The sequence below is a fragment of the Oryzias latipes genome, chromosome 4, assembly GCF_053564925.1.
Source record: "Oryzias latipes strain Hd-rR chromosome 4, Olatipes_Hd-rR_3.1".
NCBI lineage: Eukaryota > Metazoa > Chordata > Actinopteri > Beloniformes > Adrianichthyidae > Oryzias > Oryzias latipes.
In genome coordinates this window covers 12,375,245-12,399,318 of record NC_136240.1, presented here as the reverse complement: position 1 = coordinate 12,399,318, position 24,074 = coordinate 12,375,245, and the positions used below count along the sequence as shown (strand labels likewise).

Genomic DNA, 24,074 nt, shown 5'->3' with positions numbered 1-24,074 from the left:
CTGTTGCAAATCCAACAGAATCTAAAGGGGAGAGAAGCAGTTAATATGGTACACATTACAGTAGTAAAATGTTTAAAGAGTCAACTTAAGCCAGCTGGCTTTGTGTTGTTATGGGCAAAGCTGCTTTTTTCAGAATCCGTCGGAATTCTATTAATTGCAGAAAGGGTTGAGGAGTTACAGTCATTGACTCTATAAGAAAACTGGACTTACTTCCCACTCCAATGAAATTTAGTCAATACAACTGCCATTTTTCTTACAATACAGACAGTGCCATGTTGGAGCCAGATGACGTCAGTAAGCAATGATTGGCCCAAGTCGGTTTGAGTCATTAGCCGCGTTTACATGGGCAAAAGTAATCGGAATGAACGCCTGATCGGAAAGAAAATGCGTCATGTAAACGCGCCGTTCGGAATACTCTGCCCCGATCAGACTCATTCGGATCAGAATTTCTTTCCGATCGAGATAGGTGGGTTATACCGATCGTTTATCCGATCGTGGAGCATGTAAACGGTCATTCCGATCGTGTGTCACTGCTGCTCTGGTTTACGTCATGCATAGAAGGTGTTTCGCTGTGAGAAAGCTTTGGAGCGCATACGGGACCGACCAGCTGCTCTGCGGACGCCCCGTGAAAAGCGCCGCTCCGCTCTCGCCCCGCTGGCTCTCCCCTCTCTTACACCCCTCACGGGGGAGATTCGGAGGAGGACCGCTTCGTGCCCCCTGACGCTCACTCGGTCCACTGGCACCCGAGTGAGCAGAGCAGCTGGATTAATAATTTTGTGTCGGGGGGGGGGGGGGGGGGGGGGGGGGGGGGGGGCTTTTTTACGTGTGCGTTTTGTTGTTTTCTTATGTGTGGGAGAATTCAGACTGCGAGCCGTCCCGCCGCTCTGGGTTAGCGGCTGCAGGACTCAGGAGGAACCGTGTTCGAACAGAACTCGGGCCGCTAGCTCACAGAGTGGCTTTGGGGCGGTCTGTGTGAACTTTCAGAGCAGAAATAAATGTCGCTCAGTCCTTAGAAAGCTGCAGATTGCTGCGTTTCTCGCACGGTCCTGGATTTTGTGTCCATCCATCAGGCTAATGATGTTAGCCCGTGTTAGTCTGTCCTAAGCTTTCGTCCAGCTTAATTCTTCCACAAAAAAAGCACTGACCACACAGATTAAATATAACGATGAGCGAACAGGCAATTCATAATATTCATGACATTAATAAAAGCACGTTTGGAAGATCGTCTCGTATGTTACCGAGCTGCTGCATAAATGTCTGTGGAAGCGGTTTGTTTACAACGGGACCTATATCCGCATCCGGGTGATTTTTACACTACTGCGCATGCCCAAATGATTCATTCCGAACGAGAGTGTGAGCCATGGGAACGTTTGTTCTAATCGGAAAAAGGTTTTCTGTGCCCATGTGCACGGGTGAATTTTAACCCGACCATTGATCCGATCAATATATTCTGCCCATGTAACCGCGGCTATTGTTTTCATGGCAACCCACTACCCAATCAGGAGTGAAGCCCACAACCTTTCCCACTTAAAAGCGTGCTTGGGGAAATCTTTTGAACGAAACCTTTCAAATCAAAAGTTTGACGTGGGGTCCAACAGGCACCTCTTACTTTTATTGCGATATCTGGCCAGTTCATAACTTGAATAATGTGCACTACCAAAAAAAGCAAAGCAAAGAAAGAATAGTTGTTTTGACAAATACATTGACTGAGTAATAGCTGTTTATTTCTCAATAGAAGTCTATGGGATTTTTGGTGTCTTGGAGCCACGGATACTTCTTTTTGGAAAGGCGAGGTGGAAGGGGTCACTCATTCCAGTTCTCTTATACAGTCAATGGATCTGGTAGTTCAAAGAGTGTGTTATTTCGCTGCCGCTGGCGATAGTTCTAGTATTAGATGGTTAAGTACTTGTCTCAAGACAGTGGGATTTTACAGAAAAGATCTGTTGTTGTGCAAAGTGAAGACTAGTATGAGCAGCAACATAAATGGCTTCAAAACTGCTTAATGTAAACCTGCTGCTGCATATTTAACCATTAAATATAAGTTTATCCATCATTATAATATGAGCCAAAGATGCACAAGACCAAACACAAATAACAACCAGCATCTTTAATACAAAAGCAAGTCTACATTAGGAGCATTTGCAATGAAACTCAGACATTATTATGCTAATTGTAGGATTTGTGAGCAAAGCTTTGTCACTAAAGAAGAGTTTAAGAGTTTAAGTGACACTGTAAAACTGATCTCTTTGTCTCACTCACAAGCGCATCAGTGATTCATACATTTAAATCCAGGCTACGCTTTGAGGGCTCTGGAGGCCATCGACTCTGACTCATCTAGAAAAGCCCATTGGGGGAAAAAAAAGTGAAATGTTCCTTTTTCCTATCTAGAGCAGCTCATCAGCAGTCCCTGCTGGACATCACTTTAAAGTATAACCGACCACTTTTAGTGCACTTAAATCATCGTGGAGCTTTGATGTTAAAAGCTTCTGTATTTATGCATCTGAAAACATCGAGGCACATGCAGCCACCCACAAAGACATTTAAACACATTTCACTGGACACACACATGCGGCGCCATGTGCACAGTCACACACACATTCTGGAATTTCACGAGCCACTATTTTAATCTGCGAGATCTGAATCTCAGAGGGAGCCTTTCTGCAGTGAACTGTGCCATGCAGTAATAGATTCTCGGTCATATGGGCCCAACTATTCTCCAAAGATCCCGCCCGATGGCTGCTAAAGATGCAACAAAAGCAAAGTTGATTGAACAAATTCCAAAGTTGCTCTTTGGTACCACCACCATTTATTCGATCTACCTACAGTCAGGACCATAAATATTTGGACAGAGACACTTTTTTCCTTATTTAGTTTCTGTACATTACCACAGTGAATTTTAAATAAACCAACTCAGATGCCATTGAAGTGCAGATTTTCAGCTTTTATTCCATGGGTTGAACAAAAAGATTGCAGAAAAATGTGAAAAACTAAAGCATTTTTTAAACCCAATCCCTTCATTTCATGGGCTCATAAGTAATTGAAATAACTGAAAACAAAATGGTCATTACTAATATTTGGTTGAAAACCCTTTGTTGGCAATGACAGCCTCAAGTCTTGAACTCATGGACATCACCAGATGCTGGGTTTTCTCCTTCTGAATGCTCTGCCAGGCCTTTACTGCAGCGGCTTTCAGTTGCTGTTTGATTGTGGGCCTTTCTGTCTGAAGTTTAGTCTTCAACAAGTGAAATGCATGCTCAATTGGGTTAAGATCAGGTGACTGACTTGGCCATTCAAGAATATTCCACTTCTTTGCTTGAATAAACCCCTGAGTTGCTTTGGCTGCATGTTTTGGGTCGTTGTCCATCTGTATTATGAAACGCCGCCCAATCAGTTTGGCTGCATTCACCTGGATCTGCGCAGACAGTATGTCTCTGAACACCTCAGAATTCCTTGGGCTGCTTCTGTCCTGTGTCACGTCATCAATAAACACTAGTGTCTCAGTGCCACTAGCAGCCATGCACGCCCAGGCCAGTTTTCCAGAACTGTGCTGGCTATTTTAGATGCTTTTCAGGAAAGTCCAATCTAGCTTTCCTATTCTTGAGGCTTATGAGTGGCTTGCATCTTGCAGTGTACCCTCTGTATCTACTTTCATGCAGTCTTCTTTTTATGGTAGACTTGGATATTGATACGCCTACCTCCTGGAGTGTGTTGTTCACTTGGTTAGCTGTTGTGAGCGGGTTCCTCTTCACCATGGAAATGATTCTGCCATCATCCACCACTGTTGTCTTCCGTGGACGTCCAGATCTTTTTGCGTTGCTGAGTTCACCAGTGCTTTCTTTCTTTCTCAGGATGACCCACACTGTTGATTTTGCCACTCCTAATACTGTAGCAATTTCTCACATGTTTTTTTTCTGTGTTCTCAGCTTAATGATGGCTCCTTTCACCTGCATGGAGAGCTCCTTTGACCACATGTTGTCTGTTCACAGCAAAATCTTCAAAATGCAAGCACGAGTCCTCTAATCAACTCCAGGCCTTTTATCTGCTTCACTCATAATGACATAACAAAGGAATTGCCCACACCTGCCCATGCAATAGCATGGAAGTCAACTGTCCAATTACTTACGAACCCATAAAATGAAGGGATTGTGTTTAAAAAAGGCTTTAGTTTTTCACATTTTCTGCAATGTTTTTGTTCAACCCATGGAATAGAAGCTGAAAGTCTGCACTTCAATGGCATCTGAGTTGTTTTATTTAAAATTCACTGTGGTAATGTACAGAAACTAAATTAGAAAGAATGTATCTCTGTCCAAATATTTATGGTCATGACTGTAGTCCTCGTTGCCACTGAACTCTACGTTTTCACTGAATCCCACTGCTCTTTTGCTTCTCTTTGCTGCTTTGTGGGCAGCAGCAGCACAAAGGATTTGGTGAAAAGGATGGTTGTGCAGAGAATGCCTCATACTTCAATGAGATTACATTTCAAAGACTGAGTCTTGATTTAAAATTCTTTAATGCATTTTAAATTGTTACAAAACTGTACATTGATTATCTATGGTATGAACTGACAGTAAAAAAATGAGAGAATAAAAATTACTATAAGCAGTAACAGATGTATAAAAAAACAACAGAAACAGAAAAGGTAAAACCTAACCAGCTGATGGATTCTCCTACAGGCACAAGCCTCGGTGACACCAGGGACAAACTACGGAAAGGATTTATGTTGTTTTTTTGCCAGGCGGAGGGGTTAAAAGTCCTTTTGGATCAACACTTCTAGATCTAAATGAACTGAACACGGATGACCTTCAGAGGGAGAGCAGTGGAGGTGATGCTGAATCGAGGTTATTACTTGTCCTCTGTTTACTTGCTGTAGGAGCCTAGTGTTGACACATCATCTCAGTGTCTGATAGCACAGAATTGAAAAGATTGGAGTTGTCCTCTGATCCTATCTACCTCTGGCATTGGTCTGAGGCTTTTTTTTCCAAATGTTTGGATGAAAAGTCTTTCCAATGGATCTCTGCTTAATAATGTTTCTCTTATTTACTAGCAGCCTCACAGCACATCACATCACAAATTTAAAGATGAAATAAGTACATTAGAATAAAGTTTTTTAATAGAACGCTATAACATGATAGAATTAAAATTGAAGAACTGAGAACATAGACGCTTTCAAGCTCACAAGAAGGGTCAGACCACCTCCATCCGTGGAGGTCACTTGGTGTGTGTGCAAAGCCCTTTTCAGGTCTTTCTGCAGCTTTGCGGTGGCCTGAGTGGTCTTCCACACTGCTGTGTGCTGGGCAGGAGGCAGCACAGACATGGACAGACAACAACTTGATGAAAAGAAGAAGTTCTGTCCCGGGCTCCATCACGGAGCCAAACAGAAGGATGATGCCCATCATGAACATCTTCCACCTCCCTGAGCTACAAGGTGGAGGGCTGAGAAGCTCCATTCCGGGTCAGTCCTCCCCACTGCCGTAAGATTTCAAAAGATGCAGTTGCAATGTGAACAGAAACGCAAAAACATCTCATTTAGTTTCACTTTATTTAAACTGGTCTGATAATTGTTGACTTTGTAACGTCTTTGTATTTGTGTTTTCAGTTAAACACTTGGTACACTCACTTTCTGTGTGTCATGTTGCACTTTCCAATTACAGCTGATACACTCTCCTTTCCCCTTGAATTAGGTCCATCTTTTCTTCTCTTTTGCACTAGTTAGTCTGCTGCTTTTTGACCAGTAAAAAAGGTTAAAGGTCATATCTGCTTTAATGCAGAGGAGCTTGAATTTTTAGTATCCTGGTAAATATCTAGCAGTGAAAATGCTGTTTTGAACATGTTTATTTTTTATTTCGAAATGGTTTTTTTGATTTTGAAATGGTTTATTTCAAGCAAATTAAGTAGAAATAATACACAACAGCAATATAAACATCAGTTATACATTCATACAGTAACTAATCAAACTTAGGATAATTAGACATATTAATAAATATTGCTTGAAAGGGAGTGGGAGGAAGCGAACTTATAAAATCCCACCCCGTTATACTGTAACCATTTTATTACATGATTTATCAATATCCGGTTCCCAGTTTTTATCAGACAGAATTAAAAATCATAAGATATCGATAAAGCACATGACAAAGATAAATTACTTAAGTATTACGTCAAAAATAACTATTTTAGGAATCAACATGGCAAATGCAGATCAGTCATCTGAAATATATGCAGCTTATGTTACTTATAAAAGCCATTCATATGAATAAAACATAATACTATATTATTAAAGCAGACAACACTACTTCAGGAATTTTCATAGCAAAAATTTCATCAAGTATCAAAAGTTAAAAACATGTGCAAAATTATGCTACATTAGGAAAGATTTTTGAATCAATTTATCAAGTTTTGGAGAAAGTGTAGTAATATCATTAAAAGTCAATCAATTTAACAATTTTCAATAAGTGATTAATCATTTGTTTTACTTTTTTTTAAATATTTTTTTGTATTTTTTTTTTTTTTTTATAATAAAGAAATGCTGTAGGGGAAGAGTAAAAAGGGTCCATAACTGTCGATTGTCCAAGGTTGGTATTTCTTCTTTTACTGATAACAGCTGATCTCCTGGGTTCAAAATAGAGTTTATAGTTCTCTTCGATGTTATGTCTGCAGACATTAGATTCAGGTCCATATCCTTCTTCAGCTGATATCAGCGACGGTGAAAGTTGAGGTCAAGTTGTCTGCAGGTCAGAACTCTGCTGTTATTCAGGTTACGTAAAGTGATGAATCCACGTGTCATATTTCTTGAAATTATTTGGCTCTTCGGTTTATTACTCCACGTTGTTTCAGACGACCGTGATCAAACACTTTTCAAAGTCTTTCATGGTGTTCACAACCACAACCTTTGACCGGTCCTCTGGACCGAGTGGTTTGACATAAATCCTGCAGCCTTTAACCCAAGTGTTCTCAATCTGCTTACGCTTCCTGAGAAGCCGTGCATGTTTTGAGATTTCAGCATTCCTTCTGGTCAGATGGTCGTTCAGATTAACAGCAGACCCTCTGAGATTTTTGCGTTGATTCATCAGAGCTAGCTTGTGTTTGAGATTCACAAACCTAATGAGGATCGCTGGTTTATCCGTCTCCTTTCTCCTGGGGAGCAGGTGGCAGGTCTCGATGGTATTGAGATCCAGGGAAATCCCTTTAGATGTGAGAAATGAATGTATTTGCTGATCCAGAGACACAGCACCGATCTCCGTATTGGCACTGCTAGCTACGCTAGCGCTAACATTAGCAGTGCTAGCTCGAGGCTTGATTGGTACTCCAGTGAGAATGACATTATTCATCCTTACTTGCTGTTCCACATCGTCCAGTCTTTTCTCCAGAATCTCGACCTGGTTTTCTCGCTGCTCGTTTTGAGCCCGAAATCTTCGGAACTCTTCCATCATATCCCAAAGGGGCGTTAGCTTAGCCGACACTTGTTCCATAAAACTTTTCAGCGTTTCTTGAATAATGTCAAGAGTCTTTTTGAGATCTTCATATTCCTGGGGTTTCTTCGGGGGCATGGTCAGCTCTCTTTTTTGGAGAAAAATCAACTTTTTAAGTAATTTGAAGATAGTTGTATTCGCAGAGAGGCACGCCACGCGTCCTGCTGTATAACCCGGAACCGGAAGTAAGGAGGACAAGTTTAACACATTCAACCCGTATGAATATTTCTCAGCTGATTTATTTGAAGAAGACAGGAAAGTAAGACACTTCTAAATAGGACAGACATTCTGCATCTGGAGTCTTTTTATTTTTATTTATTTGTTTGCATACTTGCAAAAAATACATATTTTTAGGCTTATGAGCTGACAGATTTTTTTTATTTTAAATTTGGGAATAATATATTTGTGGGGAAAAAATTATTACTTATGAATTACCAAATTTGAAACATTTGCTGGATGGGTAAACATGCTTTCAATACAACGTATGTCATCCTAAATTTGCTGCAGCCTAGCTATTATAGACGAAAATAGGCGTGAAAAGTGCTTGATTGTATTACCTCCATCCTCAGAGGAAAATTATTGATTTAACATTATCTTTAGCGTCTGTCCATTATGACTTTCTGAGTCGTGGTTATTTTCTCGTTTAGGGTTGGCTCTTGTGATCCATCATGAAACAGATAAGTTATGTGGGACATCTTCCCCAAAATACGTCCACACAACTTGCCACATGCTTTCCATACTTTGTCACCAACAGTGCTCTGATCATCACGTTTGATAACTCCTTCTCACATTTGTCTTGACTCGCACAGCGGGATGGAACTGCCGTTGCTGATAGGAGTGACACGTTTCCATCCTAGAGGAACGCTCAGCTAAATAAGCCATTATTGGTGACACATGTTGAAATAGATGCTCTGTTGCAGAGAAGGGTTCCTTCTTGTGTTGCAGAGTGGAATCTCGCCAACCGGACTCTTCTCTGAATCCTGACAGTCCTCCGTGGGATGACGTCGCAACTGCATTTGCCGATCCTGGCGTCACGCTTTCTGCTAAAGGCAGGGCTTCGAGAATGTCAATCTGAGGGATGAGAGGATGCTACGGAAAAAGTAGGCCAAAGTACAAATGTCCTGTTTCATTTCAAACCACTCACACATTTAAATGGACATGGGTACTGTCGGAGCCCTCAGCACGTTTCCTTTTTCAACAATGTTTGATAAATTGACCTTTTTTAAAACACAGATGTTTACTGACCTGGAGACACATATTCTTTAATCAAAACTGTGAGGCTTTTCGGAATCAAATCACAGTCAGATTAAAGTTTATTATCCGTCTGTGCTGGATGCAGTGAAGAAATATGGGGGGGGGGGGGGGGGGGTTCGGAATAGCTTGTTAATTTTCAAAAAATTACATTTTCCAAAGTTCTCACATGCTGCAGGTTGTTGAGATGGCACTAAAGCAGATGGATTAGGAAATCCCCGTAAAATGAACCTGTGTTTGTGGGGTGTAATATTCAGCTCCGTAATGAGACAGTTCACACACAGCTATTTCAAAAGGTTTTTAATTCCCTCTCCTCATGGTAAGGAGCAGAAAAGAGCTAACTTCAAGCCTCCTAATTAGGTGTCAGACTCAAAAATAAACAAACAGGAACAGATTATATTAAAAGGCTTAACTTCATTTGCTGTGTCAGAAAACTGGCACAGTTAAGTTGTAGAGTTGGAGGAAATTTTCAAATTTACTTGGGTTCCTGTTCAGATGCTTATTTTGTACGTTACACGATTTTTCAAGTTTAATTGGAAAGATTACACTGTTTATGAAAAAAGACCAACGTTTTAAAAGCAGAGAGGAACAGCAGCAACTAAAAAGGTTGGTCTACACTTTCACGTCTGCATGCTTATACACTTGAACGTTTTTGTTGTTGTTTTTTTCCACACACAAATGACAAACCCTGGCATTACACAGAGCTCCAAGACTTTGAATGAGAGCTTAGCTTTTTGTGTGTCTAATATTTCCATCTGTGCCTCTTATAGTGTTATTAAACAAATCAATCTCCCTTTGAACACACAAACACACCACAAAAAAAAAAAAAAAAACACAATAAAAGAGGAAATATGTTTTCCCCTCTTTTTATGTGAGCCCAGAAGCAACAGAGTAGAACGACTAAGTGCTGGAAAAGCACAGCAAATATAAAATCTCATCAGCTCCTATTACTTGTCTTATTTTGGCATCTCCTATACTGAATGATCTCCTTGTGTCTAACACGTTGGTTAGGCTAAAGGATGGAGATGTGAGGAGCTGGAGCAGGCAGCAAATGGGTAAAGACACAAATAGATTCCTGGCAAGCGCACATTAGCTGATGAACATCATTGCATAATGGTGTCATTACGTATGATGAATTCCCTGATTTACCCTATTAATGTACAGCAGGAGTTTGCCTGAGCATCCAACCAGTGTGTGCTGCTGGCAAAACGGGAAACAGTGTATTGATATGCAGCTGCATGTGTGTTTTTGTGAAGTCACCGATGTCTTCGATACAAAAAATACTAATCAAACGGTTATCCCTCGCCACAGTGGTGCTGTATGTTGTGTGTTTCTGTGTGTAGCTTTGACCTAGTTGTGTTTTGTTGCTGGATCTCACCTCGCAGTAACACTGTAACAACACCTGACATATGTTCCAGCATTAAAATCCACACTCGGTACCTGACTCTATATTTTTAATCTAAATTTATTGCACTGCCCCACTTTCAGGCTTCGAGGGAGGACTCCCGTCTCAGCCTGACGCTGAAAAGACTCCAGCACTGCAGTCAGATGATAACAGCTTTACTTAGAGAAGGGAATCAAATAATAATAAGCCAAAAGCCACAAATATGATTAAAATAAATGTTGGCAGCAACATTTGCTAAAACGGTATAAAACGAAATACAAGAATTCATTTAAAGAAACGCTCCTGGAGAAACTTTGGATGAGAAAACGGTTTAGCCTAAAATAAACATCTGTTTATGAAGACCCTAATGGTGCAAAAATACCATGCATCTGCAAATGTCACAGGAGTTATGTGCGATAAGTAATTACCAGTGAAGTTAATGATGCACAAAGCATGATTATGGAGCGCTTGTTACCAATTCCATGCTCTTCTGTGGGAATTCAGGAAGTAGAGAAAATCCATTGATGAAAATGAACTTTTCACAATACCTTCTGAAAGGCAATTAATCTTCAATAAGGATGCTGCACTGGGCATGTAATTCAAAGATAAGATATCTCATTTATGCTGCTATATCTTGCTTATAAACAAAATTCCTCTACATTGGGAGAGCTCTGTGGTCACTCACAGTGAAGTGGTTGCTTTTTCATAAGGGGCCGTTTGATAGGTGCAGTCACATTACAGATGATTTCAAATAAGTCATTAGTAAATATTCCCACAATAACGTAATGTGTGCTGCCTTCCAACTGCAAAATATCAGCATGTGACCTAATAACCCCTGCTTTGGGGGACAGTGTGTGTGTATGTGTGTGTGAGGCGGGGTATGTGAGCTGGATGATTTGATGTCAGGACACAGAGCTTTGCCTCCATCTGTCACTGGGCCTTGACTTAGCGGTAAAAGTCAAAGTTCAAACTTTGGAACCTGGGTCGTGATTAATGAGGAGAAAGCAGTTGGCAGCCACACAGACTTCAGTCAGTCACAGGAGAGGAGATCGGCTCTCTGCAGGTGTTTGGATCGCGTCTTTACTGGCCTTTTTCTCATCACTTTGTCATACTCTAAAGAAGGACTGTGTCAGAGCAGACAAAAGCCTTTGGGGACCCGTGCATTGTTGTTGTTGAACACAATTCCGGATCATGACAACAGAGTAAAACAGTCCTTTAATTGACTTTGATTTAGATTGAACATTCTTCAAATTGCAAATATATTAGAGCACAGAAGAGGGGATTTGGGGAAAAAGTCATTGTGTATTGAAGCAATAAGCATTGTTTTTACACTGGAAAATATTAATATTAACTTATAATATTGTAAAGCTGTCATGTCGACAAACATCAATGCAGATGAGATAACACAAAGGTAAAAGAATGTTCCTGTTTTGTTTGAATCTGCAATGTATGCCCAATAAATCAGGGGTATTAAATTGGCAACCTGCAAGCTTCATCCAGCAACGTCTGATTGGCCCATAGGATAACGACTGTAAAAATTGAAAACAAATATTTGCAAAGCATGAATAAATTATTTAAATCTGTGCAGAATTTTCCACCGGCTTTTACTCCGAAAAAGGAACATACTGGGTAACTGAAGGTTCTTTCCTGCAGATGTACTTAAAAAACAAACAAGCTACTCTATTTGAACCAGAGCAGACGGTGTGTTCATTAAGCTTTTCTCAATTTACCCAGGACAGAGCCAAAGCACTTTGGCCCTTCACCACGAGCATTCCTATCAGCTCTGAAGCACAACATTTGTCGGTAAACAAAACATCCTCACACTAAGAACACTAACCCAGAATCCAGTGTAATATTATGCATTTACCTGTCAACTGTGATTTGTATGACTTAAGCAGAGGCACATTTCCTAAACCTCTGACTTTAATGTATTAGAACAGCTTATCCCATGGTCCGGGTGAATACTCCATTCTGATTGGCTGCTGGGTGTACATTAAAAAGTGATAAACCACAGTGATAACCGCACGGTAAAAAAATAAGTTCCGGTCACCTAGCTTAAATGTTTTGTATCGCTGCGCCGGCTTCTTTAAAACAACCTTTTGCTTCATCGTTCATCATCGCGTTGGACGGTTCAGGCTTCCACGGCGTGCGTCGTCGGCCATTAACCCTTACATAATGTACGCTGGATTGGTCTATATTTCCATCTTAATATATAAATGTTTGATTTGATTTTTTCTCCTTTCATGGCAGTACATGCTTCCACACAATAAGCATTCTACTGAACTTCCAAAGCTACACTAATAGCACATATTTACAAATAATAATAATAATTTACCACAAACTGCAGAACACAATTGAAAAGGGGGAACGAAAAGAAGAAAAGAAAAAAAATCACATTTTCGTTGTACCTCTTCACTTAATCTTTGTGAAAAACTACATTTTAATCCTCTTCCTTTCAACTAGTTCACTACAAAATTTGGTGGCCATTAATGTGGCATCATGTCACACAAGAAACTCGTGTTTTGTCCCAAACCAGAGATAATTATCATAATATTTCACAATTGGGAATCATCTTAACAGTAATGTTGATTTCAAAAGTCTAAAAGAAATATCCAAATTGAGTAGACGAGAATTATAAAGTAGCATCATCCAGTTTTTAGGAAGGTTTGTCGTATGTAATCAGATGTTTATTTTGGTTCTGTGTTGTGTTTTTATCGGTCAAAACAATCAAATAGTCTTTCTTTAATGGTATGTGAGTCCACCAAAGGTTCACTTATTATTTTCAGATTACAACAAAATATCTCGTACGTACGTCTAAGTAATTAATATGATCATAAAGGTGCTTGCAGATGAAAATCAAAGTTTTTTTTTTCCAACTTGATCAAGATCTGCCTCTCCAATTTTAGAGCCACTAGTACTGCTTGCATCAGAAAACCACACTGCCCCAAAAACAAATCATTGTCTGTTCTTATAGGAGCACACATATGACTACATACAGGTGCATTTATCATAAGAATGTTGATTTGAAGTTCAGTAAATGACAGGTGCTACATTCATTCCTAAATTGGTGTCCTGTATCCTCACAGCTGTCCTCACAGTCTAGCATGTAGTTATTGAGTCATAAATATTCAATATTTGTTAAAGCTATAAATACTGATCTCATAAAATGTGTTTGTCATCTTACTGCAGTCAGGCACAGATGATGCACCAACTACGGTCAGCTACTCTAATCAGTGTAAAAATGACGTGTAATATATCAGATTCTGAATTGTTTTTTATAATTTGTCACTTTACCATTACATTTTGACTCTATAGTGGCAGCCTCCTAGACTCCAAGGGGATTTTGCAACCACATTTTATTTAAACTACAAGTCAATGAAGCAGAGCAGGAGAGAAATCCCCTAAAGTCCAGTGAAAGAGGTCACTGACTAACAGATCCTTTTTAAGAATGAGACAGGTCAGTAACCCCCCCTTTGCTGGCGGTCGGTGTGCTTTCAGTGAGGGATGGCTGCAGCAGGGCTGTGGGGGCTGTGGGACGCAGCTTGCGATATTTATTTGCCCAATTAGGGCTGGTGTATTTCGGAGATGGCTTCCTGTGTCTCACCTCCAGGAAATCTCTGTTGAGAAGCGCACGGTTCGAAAAAAGCTGCCTGCAAGGCGTGCGGTTTTTCTTGATTCACAGAAAGCAAAGCCAGAGATCCCACGTTTCAATTGTAGTTCACACCTCTGAGAACCAACAAAAGCCGAGAACTCGCACCCTTAGCTGATTGGAAAGAAAATGTAAATATAGACTTTTCCCACACTAATCCACACTGACACGTCTCATGAAATGACCAGACTCAGTCATCGTGTTTACTGACATCATGATCTGATGATTTAAATTATAAACAATTTTTCATTAACATACAAAAGATTAGCATTTAAAATGACTATTTTAAAGTCTCAGTGTTTTCTAAATTGGGTTGGCTTTTCCCAGCCTCCACCCTGAATAAACAATTTACACTGAGGAGAATTAGAGAGATTAAGATGCCATGGCAGCAGCACCACTGTCACACACTTTATCACAACTGCTTAGTAAGCATGAATATTATGGTAATAATGTGAAAATGCACTTTCAAATTAATTTAGCATAACAACAGGTGCTGCTGAGATAAAGGCAAGCCGTAGCAAGAAACAGCTGAAAGCTGTGATGAGGCAGCCAGGCAGTTCAACAGGGCACCGTCACCATGGCAACGTCATTGTTAAAAGCAGGGCTGAAAAAAATAAACAAAAATGCGGTCTTTGCTGGTGGAAGCACTCCCCAGATAGATGTATTAAGTCAGTACACAAAGTTTAGTGTCGATACTTAGAAGTCATTGAGAAAGGATTTCACCTTTTATAACAGAGCAGAGAAATTGTTAAAATGTCTCTTTCTAAAAGAAAAAACCGTTGGGCTTAGAATGAGGATGTCTTTACTTCAGTTTGTTACATATACCTAAATATAAAGAGACAAAACATAGTTTCAATGCCAAATATGCAGCATTTCTTTTCAATGCTTCTAATAGAAACTGCTAATGTCAGAGAATCAGAATGACTTCAATACTTTGTCTCTTTCAACTGTAAAGGTGTTTTCGAGGTGTTGTAGAACGTTTCAACAGTAGTTATGCATAATGGATTTGTGGTTTACTGCACAGCTAGCATCAAAAGCCCTTTTTTATTTCTTTTTTTTTTTTACTAACTATACAAACTAGACTCCCAAGCCTACAAGTATATTTTTGCTTTGGATTAAATCCAATGATCCTTCTTGACCATTGTTTTGTACTTGTAATAAAAGCCTTCCCAACACTCCTACAGAAAAACTTTCAGTTTTACAAAAACAATGGTCAAGAAGGAGTGCCCTACGTTTTTCTTTTTTTAACTATTGCCCTTTTCTATCAACAAAATAAATAGGAATGGAATGGAGGGGTACAGTACTGGTCTAGGCAATTCTAGAGCATTTCCCCTTACAGTTAGTCTGTCATGCAAGGTGAAGCTACCAACAACAATGGAGGTCATCCAGTAGCTCTTTTTTTTCTGGCTTGTCGTACTTCGTATATACAAAGCATTTAATGTTGTTTGAGAGAAGATCGCGGGCGGCGAAGAAGAAAATAGCTGGAGCTTTCTTTTGTGGTAATGACCTTCAGCCAATTAACAAGTTTCAATATTAGCTCCGCCCTAACCGGTTCCTTCCGTTTTTCTATGGACTTACAACCAAGGGGGGCCCAAAAATGGCACAGTCCGGTCCATCTTAGTGGGTCCATTTTATAATGGAAACGCTCAAAATACAGCACTGGACTGGATTGTATCATACAATACCGCTCAGTACATTCCAGGCTTTAGTAAACTGAAACATATACTACTTTCTTTAAATGTTTAAATCTTAACACAAGCTGAATCATATAAAACTATTTTGTGTTTACCGTCAAACAATCAACTGTCCACTTAATAGCGGTATACTTGTTCATATACTTGTTCTTTTTCTGTATTAACCCCTTAACTTCTTTAATACAGTGGTCCCTCGCATATCGCTGGAGTTACGTTCAAAATAATCCACTATAGTTGAAAATGCGAAGCAGTCCTTTATTTTTTACAAGTCTAAAGGCTGTAAAACTCCTTACTACAAACTTTATACATTTTTCTCAAACTTGCACGAACATTTTCACGCTTTTCTCTTTTGCTTAAACTCTCAAAGTTCAAATATTTGTAAATCAGTCAATATCATTGGAAATAAATCAATTATAGATTGAAAACAAAGATCTGCTCACATTCAAAGGTTTATATAGATTTGATAAAACTAAACGCATTCTGAACAGGAGAGAAAATGACAATGGTCCACAGAAAATCAGGACACAGAACACAAGTAGTAAAATAAAACATGCAAAACTGCAAAAGGTAAATCACGATATAGTAAAGGACAACTGAATACCATTTCATTCCATACTGATATTTTCTCATTATTCTCTTGTGCTTGGGTAATGGGTATTCCTAAGCTGATCTTAACTACTTTTTAGTTGGATATTTAAAGCATTTTGGGGACAAACATATGTGATAAAAATCTCCAATTCTGATGCAGGAACTGCTATTTTTCAGTTTGACCCCCTCATCTAACCACCACCATCCCACACACCCAGCTATTCTCACTGGAATCTGCAAACAACACAAATCTTGGGAATAAAAGCTCATGTGTCAGAATAGATTCAGCCAGTCATTTCTTTTTACTTCAAAAGCTCAGAGAGGCCCAAATAAAAATGTTAAAGTTCATATCTCCTCAAGCTTTATCAGTTTCCTTTTTAAACAGAGACATGAGAGCTGAGAGGCTGACCCCCGTGCCCTTTCTCATTTTAATTAAACACAACTAATATCAGCCATTTCTATGATGAGGACCAACATTTCTGCACACAAACACATAGACATCTACACACCACCATTAAGAGACACATTCAGTGATGCAGGCATGTGCAACTGCTTTACAGAGGCAATGATTAGGATTCACCAACACACACACACACACACTCACACCAACACAAATGACAATGATTAGTGGCTAACTAAATGTCAGGGACCATAAGGGCAAATCTGTTCCTCTGGATGCACTCATATTCTCTCCACACTTTTCTCTGCAATATCAGTGGCAGACCACATTGTATTAATGTGTAATTATTCATCTGAGACATAATTATTTCAGCTCTTCTCACAGCACACAAACACTGAGCACAAAAACATGAAAAGAAGAAAAAAAAGCATGCAACAGTCCACTCAACTTTGATGCTGTCACAACGAGAAAATAAAATAAAATCTCAATTTTTCAGACCAATCACAGAGGTTCAAGCAGTAACACTACCATTTTTGTGTATCAAAAGCATTTATATTTCAAGTAATGTTTTTAAACTAGCTAGGATACATTCATTTACCCCCAAAAAATGTCAGAAATCCACACAGATGCAGATTGTAGGTCTTCCATATCAAAATAAATGAAGGGTAGAATGGCAGGTAAACATTTTTAGTCATGAAGGACTTGGTTTTCCTTTAAGCTGGTCCTTTTCCAACTAAATGAAGCTTTAACCATTAAGGGTGATCAAATACCAGCCCTCTCTTTAACCTATAGTGATTATATTGACTAAATGTCATGTTATTTATTACTTTCAATGTCATGGAGAAAACACAATGTTAAGTTTCCTGAGCTCCTCGACGCAACATTTAGATCGAAAAGTGTTTTTAATTAATGTCCTCACAAAGTACAATTGATTTAAAAAATGCATTAAAAAGCAAAATACAGATAGGTTCCAATTATAGTTTAACTTTAGATGTTTCTAATCCTCCAGAGAAGCTCAGTAAGCAGTAAGCAAAATGGAAATGTCAACTTGAAGGTGTTTGTTCAGTGGATCAACTCAGAGCGTTGCTTTAAAGGTACTTGACAGGGCTGGTTTTTGGACTCCGTTCATGGAAAATTTAACATTTTTTTAAATGCCAGGAGTAACTGATAAAAGTCTCTGGGCTCGAAAGGAAAAAAGAAAAAAAGAAAAAGTGGATGAGCAAACTTCTGAAGTGCAGAAGTCCTTGAAGGAATATGTGTGAAGTGAGGAATCTTGATTTATTTTGGTGCACAAACCAATCATAAGGCTAACTCACAACCTGTTTGGAGAGTTTTCACCTTGAGTACAGGATACCTAAAATAACAATAAGTGCAAGGGAAAATAAGCAACAGAGGAAAGAGGAACAAAACAAAATCACAATCATGATGATAACCAATCTCAAAAACCTATAAAAGAAAAGAAAGCTACATTTGAAGGAGGTAACAAGTCCAAACCTAAATTGAAGTCCAACTGATCCATGAACGATTAGGCTTTCAGGCTTTTCTTTCTCACTTTTTTCTGTGTTCTTTTTCTGGGCAGATGTAAATATGAAGAGGTCCACTGGGTCCAGATTTCATAGCTTCCTTTCAAGCCCACAGCCTTTAATCCATTCAGTATAATTTTAGTCCCATGACTGGCACTGAATCTGCTCTAATTTAAGCGTGAATTTAGAATTCTAAAATATATTGTAAACCCATCTGTGGGTTTACAGGACAGTTCAGAAATCTAAGGCCATCTCTCCTTTTCTAATGAAGTACTTTTTCCTGTCACTCAAGACTGAAAGATCTTCAGATTCAGTTCTAGACGTCTATCTGGAACTCTTCCAACTGTTATATCACTCGTTTTTAAATCTACTCCAGGGGTGCTCACACTTTTTTGGCGTGTGAGCTACTCTTGAATCGACAATGTCTTGAAGATCTACCTATGAAATATATATATACCGTAAATTCCGGACTACAAAGCGCACCCGATTACAAGCCGCACCCACCCATTTTCACGTGTTTAATTAGTTTTATACATACACAAGCCGCGTCAGAGTACAAGCCGCGCATATGTTAGGCGATATTGCCATCCTGACAGATCACGGCCAGCATCCCAGAGTGAGTGCAATTCATTAGCACATTGTGGGTGGTGCCAGCTTTGCCTCTGGCTCAAGTATTTAAGTGTATCGACATCTGCCAAACAGCATGGACCTCTATTCTGTTCACAAGTTCCTCAGTTATGGTGTTTTTATTTCATTTTTTTTTTACTTATTGACAATCTAGGTATCATACATAAAATTACAAACAGTAACCATATAATCAACATTACATCCCTCAGTTATGATGAGGAAATTTACATCCGCGATTCCACATTTCCCATGAGTCTTAGGGGCTAAAGGCGGGGCCAACGCCCGGCTCGCCATTCTGTTGTACGTGTTTACGTGCATGGAGGGGTGAACGGGTAAAGCTCTCCTTCCGCTTGTGTCGCGGCAGCGTTATGGGAGTAACAGGGCTGGTTAAAAAACACACCGGTAAAATACAGCATAGCGCGCGCCTCAGCGCGATACGCGATGCGCCGCAGAATTCAGAAGCCTCTGCACTCCGCAGACGCCTCCGCGCTCCGCTCCCGCCCCGCGCGCTCCTTGTCTCCCCTTCCTATCTACTCCGACACCTCTGGCCAGGGCGGCTTCAAGGAGGAGCACTTCGTCCCCGTTGCGCCGGTGGATGGAGCAAATCGTTTCTGTGCAAAGCAATCGGACTTAATACTGTACGTTTTGTGTATGAGGGGCGGATGCGTTGTTACGTGTGGGAGCCTTCAGACTGCCATCGGCCCCGCAGCTCAATCAGCAGGAGAAGATGTCTCCAGCTCACACGGAGGCTGTGAGTTTTTCAAAGCAAAATTCCGCTTTTACGGTTTCCTTAGAAACCGTAAATGGAGTGTAAATTCACTCCATGCGCTGTTCTCTCCGTCACGCAGCAAACCGGCTTTTCCAAACCCGTTGGTGACGGTGGACTTTTTTACGCTGCTTTTAACGATTGCTTTTAAGTTGAAAGCTTCATCATAATGTAGCGGCGATCTGGTGCACGTTGGGTCTAATGGCACCAAAGGATTCTGGGATGCGGCGGGGCATGCGTGTTTCATTTTGTTGAACCATGACTGAAGTGTCTAAGACCTGAAGTCAAGTCCATGCTGTTTGGCTGCTTAGAGGTGTGTTGAAAAATAAATGCCTTGTGCTTGGTGTTAGACAAAGCAGGGCTCGACATAGCCATTTGTCCGCTGGCCCGGTCCTGTTTTTCGAGCAGTGCGGACCACAAGACTTTACTTTTCACTTGTCCGCTCGGGCCACTAAAATATCTAACGGTTTATATATTCTTCACCTTTTTCAATAAAGTAAATTTTGCGAAAACGTGTAGATTTACCTCATCTTCATAATTTAGTTTTTCTGCTAGTCCTGTGTTCAGACTTCAAGGGTTTCTATGGGAAACCTTTGATCACTTCTCCTTCTCTCCCGCCTGCTCGCGCGCGGCATTCACTGCCGAGCACCACGCGGCACGCGCTCACTACTTTTTTTTTTCAAACTTTATTGAATGTAACAATTCAATACAAAACAATGTTAAACAGCAACAACGAAGGCACAAGCCAGTGGGTTATTATTACCTTTTATTATAAATCCGACACCGTCACTGAAGAGAGACTGAAGCATGTCAGAGATGTGGAAGACATGGCAGGAATAGATAGGAATATGTTGGATGGAGTAGTGGGTATAATTAGTAGTATGGACAGCAAGATATTTAATGAATGCATTGAAGATGAAACTGTATGCAATAAGCTTTAAGATGAATGTCAAAGAATCAAAGGCAACTCCAAATACCTGAATCTCAGACTCAAATGCAGTAGAATGTTAAACTACTTAATTTTGTTTTTCTTTACAACACTGTAAGCAGTAAGTATTTCTAGTTAGCTGAATGATCTCAGTTAGACCTGCACAATATGAGGAAAACTCGCGATATGCGATATCAGAGATTAAAATTGCGATAACGATATAATTTGCGGTATATAAACAAACAGCAAAATAACCAAATAACCATTCCCAGTTTAAAAATTATACTCCAAATGACCCACGTTGACATAGGTTACAAACATCTAACATAACAGGGCTCCATCTGATTGGTCAAATGCATTAAGGGATTTATTTGATTCGTTAAATGGTTCAAGCTGCCATTAGATTGTTTTAACACATTTAAGGTTTATGATTTATTGCGATATTTGCAGTTAAAAGCACCATGAAAACTTCTTAACTAGTGTTACCTACTACACTGCAGTGCTCTCTTCAAAACATCTGAAACAGACTAGAGCAGATTTAAGTTTGATATGGTCTATTTTCAGTCATTGAAAAGTGTAGAAATAAGTGATGTCACCAGAATGCACCAAATTGCACCATATTAAAAGTTTCCGGGGGGGCAGGCCCCCGGACCCCCCTAAAGTTGCAAGCACCTGCGGAGCGGCGGGTCCCGCTATGCGCGGTGTCGGGCCAGTAACTTTCAGGCAGGGCCAGTAAGTTTCAAAAACTACTGGCCCTGTGGGCCAGTGCAAATTTCTGGGCTATGTCAACCCCTGCAAAGAATTCAAACTTTTCACTGAGTTCGAAAGTACGTACATGGCTGCCGCTAATTAAATCCATAAATTAGCCGCGTCACTGAATAAGCCGCAGGGCTGTAAGCGCAGGAAAAAAGTAGCGGCTTGTAGTCCGGAAATTACGGTATATATATATATATATATATTAGGGCTGCACGATATGAAGAAAACTCGCGATATGCGATATTAGTAATTAATATTGCGATAACGATATAATTTGCGGTATATAAACAATTAGCAAAAAAATATATATATATTATTCCCATTCCATTACAACAGCTTAAAAATTATACTACAAATGACCCTTGTTCACATAGGAGGCGAACATGCAACATAATAGGACGCCATCCGATTAGTTAACAACGTGAAGGGGTCCATCTGATTGGTCAAATGCAGAAAGGGATTCTTTCAATCCATTAAACACTTCAAGCTGCCATAAGATTGTTTGGCCACATCTAAGGTAACCATTTATTCCAAATTTGCTGTCTTTTGCGATATGCATATTGCACAGCTTGATATTGCGATAACGATAAATTTGCGGTATATTGTGCAGGCCTAATATATATATATATAAAATACTATTAGTAAATGTTTGTTAGTTATGTTTATTAGTAACATTATTGTTTATGTACTGATGATTAAAAACTACACAGTGAGATTACACAAAGATACTTTTGTATTAACAGATGAGGCGCAAAGACAGAAAGCAGCAACCATCATATGTCATGCTCTGTCGTAAACCGTGCAATGGGCGGAGCATCATGGCGTTTCAAAGGCGCTGATGACTCCGTACGAAGCGCGTGCCTCGGATTAACAACTTCCTTATGAGCTCGTATTTATCAGGCGAGAACTGCAGAGCTGATAGCAGGAGGAGACACGCGGGGCGGCTTCAATAAACACCGGTCTTCTACCGGGAACTTGACGTGACGCGGGGCAGAGAGCAACTTTCTGATGACAGAGTTTGCGCTCAGTGAATTTAAACATTGGCCGTTCTGCATGTCAATCAAGTCCCGTACTTCTCGGTGAGGATTTTGATTGGCTGGTGGATTTTTAAGAAGTACTTTTTTTTAATCTTCTCTGTCCCGCGATCTACCCTCATGTCCATGACGATCAACCGGTCGATCGCGATCGACGTAATGAGCACCCCTGATCTACTCTATGTGCTTTGTTTTGTTTTTATTGTTAAGATGCTTAATGCTCAAAAAACATAGCAGAACTAATCACCTGCAATAGGGCTGGATTGTTAAAAATGCAGCAAATTCCAATGTTTTAATACCGGTAGTCTTTTTTTAAGTTTTCTCACAAACACATGGAGTTCCTTCTTTACATACACACTGGGTTCATTCATGCTCATGCAAACAAACACTGCTGTAGCTTTGACAGACCTGAGTGAAACATGAAAACATTTATTTTTGTTTAAAATTGGGAACTTGCAGGAATTCCAAAAGTTGCATCAACCACACAATCAGTGGCTTATCTTATTCTGGAACTTTGTTGCTTTTCCATCCAAAAGGAGATTGACAAAACCAAACGTCAAACCAAAGAGACAGAGGCACACAGACGATCAATTTCAATGTTCAAAAAGCCAAAGAAGCCCAAACGCTTGCTCTGTTGTGGTTTGAACTGCATTTACATTTTCTTTCTAGTCTTTTGCTTTGCAATTTCCTGCTCCCGTGTTTTATCAAGCTTCGGTACCATCCACATTAACATCAGACTGTTGCTTTGCTTTATGAAGACTTTAACTTCAGGACTCTACAGCTTTATGACACAAATCACATGAGAAGGTCAGATTAAAAGCTCAGAGGAGGAAGACTTTGGTTGTATGCCAACATAAGAGAAAGTAGAACATTTGACTGCAAATATTGTGAAAGCAATCCTCTCATTGATTGTAAAAGACAATAAGGGGTCTTCAGTATGACAACGTTGAATATAAAAAAAGCTAGAGAAGTAGTATTTTACAAATAGTACTACATACTTTTTTAAATAAACTTCAATAATTCAGTACTTCAGTCCTTTCTATGTTTGTTTTGCTACTTTTGACTGGCTAACTAATGCTCCAGTTCAGCAGCTGGTTTCTAACCATAAAGCAACAAGTTTGAATACTTTTTCAACAGAAAAACACAAAATATCACAATGTTGATACAACCATCCATCACAAGAAAACAAGGGAGCCCGACCTCAGCTGCAGTCTGGCAGGATTATTCTGATCCAAATATCAGAACTCATCAAAAGCTAAATGGTTTCAGCTATAAGTCATCAACCAGCTATTTGGACACTTTGCCAACCAAATTCTTGAAAAATCTTTTTTCAGCGTTATTAAAAACATGGTCTGAAAATCAAAAACCCTCCTGCTCAGACACTTTTCACACTCACTCCAAACTCTTTTTAAACATCTTCTGAAGAAAAGTAGGCTGGATCCCCCTATATTACACCTTTTACTGAATATGGTAATTTCTAAATAAACATTTATGAAAAAACAATGATGAAAAAACAGTTTTGATCCAGCTGAACAACTTTCTAAACACAAACAACCTCTTGGACAATGTTCAGTACTGTCCTAATTACTATAAGTACAGTCCTAACCATCACTGCCGGAACAGACACACATCTTGTGTGTGTGGGTGGGTGGGTGGGGGGGGGGGGGGGGGGTGTTTCCATTGGTTACCAAACATCAAAAAAGTCTCCATGTCATGTGGAGTGCCTCAGTTTGAACAGCTGTCTTAATGTATCCTTATACATAATTTTATTTGTTTTTTTTTTGTATTCTTTCCATTCAATTTCGCTGTAATCTTTAATATTTTTACATCATTGTAAAGCAAATAGAATTGCATTTATGTGAAATGTGCTCTTTATATAAAATATTCTTGCTTGAATAGCATTTTTAAAATGACCAAGTCCACTGCAGACATACATTTGATTCAGAAAAGTACCAGAATAAATATTTCATATTTGTTCATTTAGGACACGATTTAGGCCAGAATTTTA

General features: G+C 39.6%; 1 protein-coding gene across 3 annotated transcripts in view; it reads right to left on the bottom strand.

Annotated features, from left to right (window-relative positions):
* Positions 1-24,074, bottom strand: part of negr1 (neuronal growth regulator 1) — a 165,119-nt gene that overhangs the window by 78,779 nt on the left and 62,266 nt on the right. The gene's annotated exons all lie outside the window — the stretch shown is intronic.